We start from the raw sequence: 12,950 nt of genomic DNA, 5'->3' as shown, positions 1-12,950 counted from the left end.
CTTGTCAAGCACGCATTGGGCAGGATGGAACAAGGGAACACACTGAGGGAGCGTGTCAGTGCATTCTGACATATACAAATGGAATAAAGTGAAAAGGCAGCACTGCTTTGCTGAAAGCCCAAAATCCCCATTAAGAAGGAAACTTTTTCCACCTTTAAAAAATGCTGCTCCGATACTTTTTCCATCTGTTCTTCCTTAAACCACTGTGATTAATAAGGCCCTGCCATTCCCAGTATATCTCATTGTGCTTCAGCAAAACCAGGCATGATTTTTGAATGACAGGCCCTGTCAAATCAACTCTGAGAGAAAAATCAACAAGGAGCTTCACTTTTCCCGCGCAGGAAAAAGCGTTCATTTCATCACAAAGTAACAAAGCTCATTAGTTCAAAGAAACTCCAGCTATCTGAGCCATGTCACTTTCAATGCATCAAACAAAACTCCTGCATATAAGAAAATAACTATAGCTGCAAGGCAGTGTGGGAATCCAGAGGGAGATGCAAATCTGAATTTAAAAAAAAGAAATGCCAGCTTTTCACCACACATGCCCGTTTTAAAAAGTAAACTGTTGAATGAAAGCCTGCCATTATCTAGCAATGTGAAGGGGTTTCTTGCTCGGGGAAATAAACACATGGGTTATTTTATTCAACTGGCTTGTTTAATTCAGGACCAAATATAAGAAAGTAAAACTGTCGAACTATAGTGGCTGGATTTTGCAAGTTGCAAAAGAAAAATAGGTTTCAGCTTGGAGGGATGCTACCAACAGGAGGGCCTAACTCAGCAGATACTAACACGCCAGTGAAAATTTTTAGGTGGACAGAATCTAGTCTAGGCTGAACACACTGACAATGGAATTTCCAAGACAAGGAAGTGTGAAGTGGGGAAGGGGCAATAAACCCTCAATCAAGCATGGAAACCCCCACCTTGCTCTGGAGGAAATTACAGTTGGTGGCAGCTGAAGAAAGAAAAAAATGGTCCAGTGACAGACAAAGTACTGCTATTTGCTTCCAAGGACTATTTATGAATAAAAATGTAAAGACTTTTATCTCTGCAGCAAGACTTTGTAAACATGTAAACATTTTGCAGTTTAAAAGTGATTTCATAGGCTTTTATTTAAGACATGGTAGAATTCGCTGACCCTTTGGGAATAGAAATTGCAAAGAATCATGGATGACAAGGAAAGTATCCATGATGCCAATGCAAATTTGTATACGTACATCCCTCATGTTAATCAACACATGTGTATAAAGTTATGGAATTTTAGGCCGAATCATTCATACTCAAAATTACCAAAAAGTATTAGAAGGGCGAAACAATGTCTCACGGATTGCAGAGTTGGAGTTATATACTCTACACAAAATATGAAACCTGTGTATATAATTTGCTAAGAGTTTTCAACTGTATAAAAGTACTGTTTGTGGCAAAATCTGATTTTAGCTAAAATATCTGTTGGAGGTTTTTGATCATTGTAAACTCACATCACAAATCTGCCCTCCTGCTTTGAAATCCAACCAGTTGAGAGCGAGGCGGAGACTAGCACCCCTGACCAATCCTGTGGGTTAGAGGTGTGCTTAGCTAAGCCTGCCGAGCCATACACTTTGATGATGTCACTCTGCATTATAAATAAGGGTCCCTGACAAGACTAGACACACACTCTTCCTGATTTTCCTGCATCAGCATTCCTGTTCCATTCATCCTGCTGAGTCCAGATTCCAACTACAAGGCCAAAGCATTGCTGACCCTACTCCAGGTCCCACTGCAAAACCCAAGAATTGCTGTTCCTATTCCAGCAAGGCCTCAATTCTAAAATCCCAAAGAACCAAAGGGAGAAATCTTTGGTTTTCTTTGGGAAGCATTCTGAACCAGCCTGGCGTGCTGCCCACTAACTGCTTGCCCACTAACTGCTTCCAGAGATACCTGTGCCATCTACTGACCAGAATTACCATGCAGTGACCCGACGCTGCCCAGCTGTCTTTTGCCCAGCTGTCCTTTGCCAAGCTCTATGTCGTGTAGTGACCAGAACCACTGACTGTCCAAAAATCCCAAAACTAGAAGTGGACTGTAAGTATAATCCCTACCCCATAGAAATCCATAGTCTATCTTGTTTAGCATGTGTCCTTATCCCACTCTCTAAGCCATCGTATCCTTATCCTGGTAACTTGCTAAAACTGTCAGAATTCTCTTTGTTCTTGCCCTTGATCTCGAAGTGTTAGCACCACATTTCTCTTCATTTCTGTCTTGCATAGATCATAAGTCATTAGCGATATTGTGTTTAAATAAATTAATTTTCCCTAAAGAAAAGGGGTACACCGCGTGAAGGGTTTCAACTGCAGCATAACTTTTATATTCACGGGTGGCGTTCCTCTTTTCTTAGCCATTAAATCTAGTTTAAGTAAAATTTGCCTTTCACTTTTAAAACCGATTTTCTCTTTTTCACTGCTATATTTTCCTAAAAAGTAACCTCACTCAACCTTCCAAATCTCCCTCAATTCACCGGCTACCCCATTCTTTCACTTCTGCAATATCCCTGTGATGTACCTCTGTGCCTCAGATTAAAATCTGCATCATGATTTGCAATATTTCACCCATTTTTTAAAGAAACCGTTTGAGTATATTTACACGGAAATTGAAAGGAAATGCAACTTTTGCACGTATCATTTGGCTGCAACATGTTTTAAACGTTCCATTCATTTTCAAATTATTTGCTCTTGGTAATCCATTGCTTGTGTTTGTTAGTGTCTTTGCAATGTTGCTTTAGTGAGGAATTGTATTTTTTTCAATGTTTTTAACACATATTCATTATTTACTGGTCCATTTCCGAGTGTCATTTCACAACATTGCAAGGGGTTTAAAATTTGTTTTCCACTCTTATTTGGTGAGGGAAGGTCGGATATTGACTCTGTTTTCTGCCTCTTATTCCTGATTACCTGCTGTGTCTTTCTATCCATTCACAATTGATTATTTGTGGGTTGAGGGAACATTGCAAAGGGAAATCCTAACTGCTATCTTTCCTAAATCAAAAAGTGTGCCGATTCCCTGGTGTTTTGTATATGTTCCACTAGAAGGTTAAACCAAGTGTATTGCTTACATCATCATTGTAATTATCACCCCATTGGTGATTGCTGCCCCATATTAAAAATTGTATGATTTCTTTTGAATTTTAAAATAAATAAATAAATATTGCATTTTACCAACCAGCCTGGTTCATGGTCCATTGTGACCAGGGGTATTTGAAAAGGGGTGTGATACGAGTTGTGTGCCATCTCAAATTGAATCTTCAGAAGATAAGGCAAAAAGCATCTCAGTTGTGCACTACAAACTAGTCTGAGACCAAGGTGTGTGTTGCCTGACTGAAATCCTTAACAAATTTGGGGGCTCAAGGCCGTGGATTGAGTCTGGTTGCCACCCGTGGCAGTCTAACACAGCAGACTAACCTGCAAGGTAGTAATACTTTGTGTGATTGGAATACTGTGTTACACTGTACAAGTGCCTCCCAAAAACAAATACTCTAAGTACCAGGCCTGTGTCTAAATATTAAAGCTAAATCAACCCCAAAATAGACAGAAAGCAACAGAATACAGGTTACCCATACATACATAAATACATTAATATAGAAAGAACATGTCCAAAATGACCGTAGTACAAATCAATATGGCTAGGGAACACCTTCTGCATAAGCTATTTGTCAGAGGTGAGTGGCGAGAACAGGATGAAAAAGTCTGGCTACAAGAAATAACACAACAGGTCACCGCCATGAACCTGGACATGTGGCAGGACGGTGGCCTATTACATCAAGTTTTGAGTGAGCTATATATGACCCCAAAAATTAAAGAGGAGCAAATCATAATTGTTAGAATTGCGGCCTACATGTATCTCCACACAGGAGTGATACGGGAGAGGCATGAGGAAAACACAACTCTTGCGCAGAATCAAGTTGAACTCTTAATATAATGTGGACTAATCTAAATTTAGCAGAACAAAAATTACAGAAGAGCCAAGAGTTGGAGGTAGAATCTGGAAATTATGTCATGAAATTAAAAGAGGATTTGGCCCTCCAACAGCAAAATAATGCAGATCAAGAGGCCCAATTAGTGACATTGAAAGAGAAGTGTAAGGAATAGGTTGACTCTCTGCATGAGAGTCAACAGAAGTTAAATCAACAGATACATTTTAATAGAGCTTGCACAGAGCAGATAGTTACCCTACAAGATCAGATAGAGAAATTGAAAGAGGAAAATAATAAATTAATTATGAGAGACCTCCACTCTCAAGCTGAATTTGACCAAGAGCGCCAGAAATTCAATACCGCCAAGAAACGAAGGGATGACCTGGCTGAACAGAGGGGCATCCTAAGTCAGGAGAAAGACGCCCTGGGACAGGAAACAAGAAAGTTAAAAATAGAGTTACAGGGAAGTGAGTTAGCCCTCTAGAAACTCAATGAACTCAAAACAGAGTATGGGAATCTACTGGAGCACACCAGACGGGTAGAAGGTGCTCTGGAAGAGAACACCCAAACCAAAGGTGCACAAACTCAGGAGGTGAGTCTCCTGCAACAGAAAGTGTCTCATTATTCCCAAACCATACAGGAAGCGCAGAGAGACAATGAGGGCCTCTGTGAAAAGAATGATGGCTCCGCCAGAAGGTGGTAGCTCAAGAGCGGGTCATAGAGGCCAGAAAAGCCCTTATAGCTGAGACTAAGATCTTTGGTTATTATCAAGAAGTAGGGGCTGAGAAGGAGAAAATAGCAATGTTGGAGAAAGAGGGTGCTAGATTTAATCCTAACTGGAGGGACCCTGAACAGGTAGAGGGGACAGGGTAGCCCCAGATCATAGTATGATGACCTCTGTATTAAGGGACTCAAACCCAATTAACACTGTGTGCACTGCTGACTTCATGGCTGCCGGTTCACATGAGCCGGAAACCATGAGGCCATCAGAATTTAATAGACCAAGCATGATGGAACTGACAGGTTAACGCCCCCCCAGAAAGTGATGGATAGGCGTCCCTGTATAGATACCAAAACATTAAGGCTGATATCTCTGACAAGGGAGTCTCCTATGAGGGGGAGTCAGGGAATTAGATCCACAGAAATACTACTTTCCAAGGGACCAGTTGGTTCAATTTGATGAAAAACCAAATGAAATGAGGCCCAAAAAGAGCATCCTGAAGACCGCTACCCAATTAGCGCAGTGGGGGGGATACTCTGCCAACCCTGGGAACAGGGAAGAGTCAGAAGACTACTTTCCTGAGCACCACAGGAATAGAAAAACTAGGCCCCTCAATTCTGTGAGACCCTCTCAAGCTCACAGAATCAGGGAGTGCCTAGATTATCATGAGGGGACCTCAAGTAGTAGCACCTCTGTGTCAGAGGGCGAGTGGACTCCGGTGACTAAGCCAAAGAAGGCAAACAAACTCAAGAGAGTTATTACAAAAGACCCCATTAGGCAGATTAAGGCCATTTGCAGTTTCATAACCCCATACCATAAACACGTGAAAAATTCTGTTTGGGAACACTTGGAACTCTATGAGCAGATGATGGACACTTTTCATCTGAAAGACCACCCGAATTGCATATGGTATGTAAAATGGACCTTCTCCCTTGAGTACTCCAGCTTCTTTGCCGGACTGGAGGACCAGAACCATTGAAGATGGTCAACCTACAGGGTGGCCATCTTGAAAAACTTTTCCACTCACAGAAACCCCCAAGTGGCTCGCAAAGTGGCCTAGAATCTGCACTGCGGGGAAGATCAGGCCCCACGAGAATTTGTGCAGGAGCTCAAACGCACCTTTGCACAAACCACTAGGAGGATGCGCACGGATAGCAGGGAGTTTATAACCACCTTCTTTCATGCACTCCCCAAGTATATCATGACCCAGCTGTTGAGGGATTTCCATGACAAAAGATCTCTGGACTGGGTCATAGAGCAGGTGACATGCATTTATGAGGTCGCAAAACCTGTAGAAAATTCAAATCTGGCCAAGAACCCCAAACCAGCCAACACCCCTGCTGCTGCTAAGGTGGCGGAGGTGAAGGTTGCCTCCATTTTAAACCTAGAGATGGATGGGTCTAAAAATGTGCCTGCACAACATCAGCAAAATCAGTGACCTAGAAGGCCTTCAGGCCAATCAGAAACAGGTGGCAGTCAGGGAGCTAATCCCACCAGTGTGAACCCCAACTCCCCTGATTACATCAGCCCTCGATACAGGGGCAACCGACCAATCTTGGGGTATGTCTGGACTTCCCCAGCCCAAGGGGGGGATTCAATCAGGTAAGTACCACCCCGGGAAACTCCCCTCCTAACTTCCCCCAGGAGGGCAGTAATTCCCCAAATGCTGGTTTAAGTTTCTTCCCCCGATACTCACAAAACCCCAAACTGCAGGACAACCCTCCTTTCATTCCCCGATTTCAGGAACCCAGACAACCCAATCCGGGAGAGGGGAGACCAAGGGTGGAGGGTTACCAAAATCCACAATATCCAGGGTTCTACGGGAGAAGGTATAGTTACCCTTCCCATGATCCACCTAGTTTTGTAAAAAGACCCCTGTACAAGTCAGGCGCCAGATCCATTACCTAACACAAGATCTTTGTCGCATGTTGGGGGCTCAACAGAACCATCAGATGAACATGGCGGCTCAGAACCCCACAAACCAAGGGTCTGGTACCCCAAAACAATGACAGGAGGAGAACCCTGACAACTCACCGGTTCCAGAGGAGGAGGCACGGGGGAAGGGAGGTGTAAAGCCCTAGAGGAAGCTTCCTTCCTTACTCATGAAAAGCCCCTGCACACCCAGGAACCGGAATAAAAATATCCTGCCCCCGAAAATCTGCAACCCAAGGAACAGAGGGTGGGTAGGAGAAATAAAGAACTCAAAAAGGCCCATTTTGTGGAGGAAGTTAGTGTCCTCCAATTTGAAGGAGAAGAATCCTTAGAGGATACTGGGAAAAAGATCTTCTCCTTCAGGGACGGGGGGACACCTCCCAAAGAAAAATGGGTCACAAGAGATCTAAATGAAGACTGGGTGTGGGGACTGAGTCAGAATCACCCATCCTTGAACCCCAGAATGAGCATCCAGGAAACCAAATAGTAATAGAGGGATCCCAAACCTCACAAACCAATTCTGTTGACTGCCTCCAAAAAGGGGAGGGGGTAGCCCAGAATCAGAAAAAGGGGATCCCGAAACTCCGCAAATATCAGAATGCAAAGTTTTTCTTTCAGATTCCCAAACTCCATCACAGATATATGCCTAATCTACCCCTGTGTCGGAGTCAAAAATAAGGAAATTGACCACCCAGCTTGCACAAAATGCACATTACCTTTGCCCATTGGAAGAGAAAGAGGGTAGATTGTATGCCCCGGTCGAAGTGGAAGAGCAATGTACCTTTTCGGCGCTGGTGGACACTGGATCCCAAGCCACTCTTCTGCCAAAAGGGCCTTTGAGCAGCTAAATTCAGGAAGGGGGGAGAGACACCATATCCCTCTCACCCCTATTCCTGGACAACTCCAGAACTTCGATGGAAATGAAATTCCTGTTGAGGGGACTGAGGATTTGGAAATAGAAATTGGGCAACACAAAGTGAAACACCCGATCATAGTCGTGACTCCAGAGGGCACACCCTGTCTACTAGGGAATTACCAGGCCAATAAACTTGAAACAGAGTGTCAATCATGTTAGTTTAAATGGAACATGCCACATGGTTGAACAAAAACCTGATCATATTGAGTTTCATTTCCATAACAATCAAATACCTGTCGTGACAGTAATTGCTGTAGGACTCTTGATGGGAACTCCTCCCCATTCCTGAAAATCAACCTCCCTTCCAGTTTCAAGTGGCATTCCACACTAGAAGGAAATACTTTGAAATTCTATACCAATTCACAATCTGAATATCCCAATTCCATAGTCAAAAGTGATGAGAAACCAGCTCAAAGTTTAGCTGATATTCAGAAAATTAGAGAACAGTTGTTCATCCCTATTCAGTTAAATGAGGGGAAGGAGTCTGTTCTCGTCCGAGTGTGTGTGAACAACGGTAAGAGCTTCATCAGCGAAGCCATGTTCGAAAGCTCCCAAAATATCCAGCCATTCCCACATTTAAATTGATCGATAATTGGGAAATGGGCCTGGAAACTCCCAATTCCAAACATCTCCTGCCTAGCAGGTGTATGCTCAAAATTTCTATAGGAAACAAAAGCGTAGTACATAATTGTTGGGTTGTGCGAGATGTCCCTGCTGCATTCTACTTAGGCAGTGGCATTCTCAATCGGTTTGCCATTAATTTGGACCTGATCAATTACAAAGCCTGGTCCCGACTAGGGGGTAATCCCATGGACATTGATGATTCAGAAATGCATTTCGGTCTGCCCAATTGCTGACGTATGCAGTTGAAGTTCAAATTGGAGAGGAGGTCACCATCCCAGGATGGACACGACTATTCCCACTTGAATGAAAAATTAAAAGAGGACAGAAACTGCAAAATCCTGACGCATATGTACACCTCAATGCCCATCTACAACAGCAGGGGCTGGGGTTAAACCCAACACCATTAGTCAATGTACAACACAACACAATTCCAATATTGATGGATAACAGCGACCTTAGGAGTATCACACTCGGCGCAGGCACCATTATTGGATTGGCGGTTGATGACTGACATTTTTCCATGGATCGAGGTAATGAACTGATAGGACCAATCCCCAAGGACTGTTTTGACGTTTTTACCTAGGGTAAACGCGAACAAATAGCTACTATCCTTGTGTATAGGAATACTAAAAACACATTTTTTAGGTCAACAACGCTAAAGTGAGTGGCAGAAGCTGGAATCATAGTTAGTATCGTTGAAACATCAGGTACAATGGGAAATTGAGGAGCCACAATTTTGTTAACAGCACGAAAATCAATTATAAACCGAAAAGGAATTGCATTTTCACCTTTTTTGTATACTGGCAAAATCGGGTTGTTACACAAACTACCTGTAATTTCCTCAATTACTCCACGATGTACAAAATCAGAAACTATACATTTCAAAGCCTGTTCGCCTTCAACTGAGATCTTATATTGTCGAATGCGAGGCAGTTTTACTCCATGTTTCAGAATGATTTTAACAGGTTCAATTTGAAGAATGCCCACATCATTATCATCAATTGCCCATAAGCATTCCGGAATGTTACTGAATTCTTGCGGTAAAGGTTGAGTCAAGAACTGAGAGGCGAGTGATTGCTGAGGTGAAATTGTTAACCGAACTACGTCTGAGGAGCAATGTATTACTGCATTCAATTCCTTCAACAAATTTAAACCCAGCAAATTCTCCCCACAGTTTGTAGTAAGTAAAAATGGACACTGCTCCGTGAAGGGACCCACTGTTATCGGTACCAGCAAAGAGACTGGACAAACTACAGGTGTGCCTGAAAACCCTACGGAAACGTTGGATTGCCCTGACAGGGGAATGTTTGGAACCAGTGAACGGTCAATGGAACACTTTGGTGCTCCCGTATCTACTAAAAATAGATGCTTCCTATTTCCCACCCCATCTCAACATAGGGACCTTTCTGATGAACGGAATTAGGCGTTGGTTCCAAATCCTGTTTAGGGCAATCCTAACGAAACAGAATGTCATCAATAGGAAGTTCTTCAGAGAGGTACGCGGCAGAAGGATGATCAAAAATGTTTCTATTATCCACATTCAAAACTTGTTGCTGTGATTCTGGCGCAAACTGACCTCTACCAGGGCCCCCTACACCTGGGCGACCTCTGGATCATCTACCCATGTTCCCAAATGCCCTTTGCTGCAAGGTCGGACATTGTGCGTGCCAGTGACCTTCCTGCCGACAATAGGCACACTGGTTAACGGTTAACGGAGCCAGGGGCGTACTTCCCTGTGGAACGTATTGACCTCTAAATTGCGTATTACCCTCTCTAGGGCTTCTAACAATCTGTTGTAATAGTACTTTTGTTTTTAGGTCACCCATTCTTTTCTCAAGTTTTTCCTTTTCATTATTCACACCATTTTCATAATACTGAGCCATGTGCAGTACTTCTGATTGAGACTTTGCCTGCCAAGCGCTTTCGGAGGACATAATCTGTAACTGGATGTCTGTAACTGGATGTCAGGCAGCAATCCACGTACAAATTTGTCGACAGCCTTTTCCCTGACTCTGTGCCTAAATCTTGTCCACTGAAATCTGAAAATATCTGTTCGAACCGATTAAAGAACTCACCCTCAGACTTTCCTTGGACACAGGCCGTAAGCTTGTCCCAAATAATTATTTTTCAGGAACTATGGTTTTTAATTTTACAATAATCCTATCAGGCAAAGTTAATATCACTTGAGGCAGTCTCTCGCCAGCCGGTCTTTCTCTGTCGAGCCTACCCATATTATCCCATGTATCTCCTAACCCAGGTACATAATCTAAAGTCCTAATCTGTTTCCACAAATCAACTGGCAGGAGTACGGGAAATAATAAATCAATATCACTTAAGGTGAATACTGATGATTGTAAGACCGACTCTATTTCTTTATAGAACCCCGTCGGATTCTTTCTTATATCAGGAATAGATTGCTTTATGGTGTTCACTTCCTGTCTCGAGAACGGGACGTGAACAAACTGCGATACGTAATGTGCAGGAATGTCCACAGCGACTATACCTCGTGCAGCATCGGCCGCAATCTCAACTTTTGGGACAAATGTCGGAGGGACCTCTCTCATAGTCAACTGAGAAGTAGGTAGCTCCGAACGCTTACTAAGCAACAGAGCCAAATCAAGCGCTAAGGCAGTCGAAGAAGTATCAATTGAAAAGGCTCTTTTATAAACACCCAATAATTCTGCGGGACAACAAATCTTTCTTTTTACACACTCATCCTGCAGGTATTCTACCATAACCTGTATCACTTTCTTTTGCATGTCTAACATATACTGACTATATGTGTCATATACTTCGTCTGGAGTTATCGACATATCCGAAATTGATCTTATCGCATCCTTTGTAGAAATTCACGCTTCCTCACCTATCAATTCACGGCGAGGAGAAAACCGTTTCTGTAAAAATATAGTACCTAAACTATCACCATTAGTTTCTTCATTCTGTAACTCTTCCAACTCCTTCCTATACACAAAAATCCTCTTGACATACTCATATACTTTCTCCGCAGTATCCCTAGGCAACGCTAAGGTATTCAAATCCCGTAACCCTTGTGGGAGATCTACATTGTTTAATCTACTCCACATTATGCTCAAATGAATTCCTAACCCTTCAATACAAACATTTTTCTCAGGAATACTTTTTAGATTTTCGAGTGTGGAAAAAACATCAGCTTGTTCACTCTTCTCCATACAATGTTTAGCCCAAGCAATTAATTCATTCTTTTTATCTGGGGACACAGTATTACGAGTCACAACCCTTGATCCCGCTCCCTGGTCTACTACAAGCGATGCGGAATCACTTGGAAGAGGAAGAGTAGGCACATTCTGAATGTCAATAGGTGGAGGCAAGGGGGCAGGCAAAGGAGCGACAGCTGGAGGAACAACAGGAAGAACAATAGGAAGGACTGGGGGAACTATTGGAGGAGGAATAACAACAGGAAGCGACAAAGCAACAGGAGGAGGGATGCAAGGGGGTGGCGCAGAGGCATCGGGCCTTTGTTCATGCAAAAGTTTGTTAATCAATTCATCGGACGTATGAAAATCTTTCGAAGGATACATTTTCTGAATGCTTAATTGAAACGCTCTGTCTGTGTTCCTAACTGATTCCAATTGTTTATTTTGATCATATAACTGTGCTTTTTCAGCATTCGTCAATGTCGATGCATATGTTTCTCTCTACTCTTTTGTTGCTGCAAAGCTTCTGTTTTCCAACTGTGTGTCAGAAATGTACCAAAGTATCAACTGAAAAGGATACAATACTCAAAAGGATACAGGAGGTAGGGTCTTCCGGATCCCTGTTCACCCGACTTGATAGTCGTGAAGTCAACAAAGACCTTCCAAATGATACAACCCTCTGGCTGATAAAACAGGCAGAGCGATGGATCACTGGAAAGGGCGTGGGTAAGGTATAGTAATCCAGCCTAGGACAAATTAAAGTATCATGAATAACTGCTCCAACCTGAGTATGATGAATTAGATAATGACAGGAATGATCACACTGACCTGTATCTCTGGGTAGAACAATCCAGAAGTCTCTTGATGGATTTGAAACGAAGAACAAAACGACAGGGAAGGGAAAATTAGTAAGGGAGACTTATCCCGAACGGAACGAGGCTCACGCTAGATACGGGTTGAATTCACCACAGGATAGCGTCCAAAGTTCAGTTCAAAGTCACTTCCAATGATCCTTGAAAGGCTTCCTTCCCACTTTAGGGATCAATCCTTCTGTTAATTCCACAGATGCAGGAGTTAGAAGAAAATAGCGTTTGAAGACAACGTGAGCGTGTGGATTTACACGCGGGCAGGATTCGCGCAGCCTGGGCCAGCCGCGTGTGAAGACAACGTGCGCGTGTGGATTTACACGCGGGCAGGATTCGCGCAGCCTTGGCCAGCCGCACTTGAAGACGAAGAGCGCGTGTGGATTCTACACGCGGGCAGGATTCACGCAGCCTTGGCCAGCCGCGTGTGAAGACAACGTGCGCGTGTGGATTTACACGCGGGCAGGATTCGCGCAGCCTTGGCCAGCCGCACTTGAAGACGAAGAGCGCGTGTGGATTTTACACGCGGGCAGGATTCGCGCAGCCTGGGCCAGCCGCGTGCGAAGACAACGTGCGCGTGTGGATTTACACGCGGGCAGGATTCGCGCAGCCTTGGCCAGCCGCACTTGAAGACGAAGAGCGCGTGTGGATTCTACACGCGGGCAGGATTCACGCAGCCGTGGCCAGCCGCACTTGAAGACAAAGAGCGCGTGTGGATTTTACACGCGGGCAGGATTTACGCAGCCTTGGCCAGCCGCGTGTGAAGACAAAGAGCGCG

The sequence above is a fragment of the Ambystoma mexicanum genome, chromosome 7q, assembly GCF_040938575.1.
Source record: "Ambystoma mexicanum isolate Mex_15411 chromosome 7q, UKY_AmexF1_1, whole genome shotgun sequence".
In the NCBI taxonomy this organism is placed as follows: Eukaryota; Metazoa; Chordata; class Amphibia; order Caudata; family Ambystomatidae; genus Ambystoma; species Ambystoma mexicanum.
The sequence above is the reverse complement of the archived record's forward strand: the minus strand, read 5'-3'. Positions refer to the sequence as shown.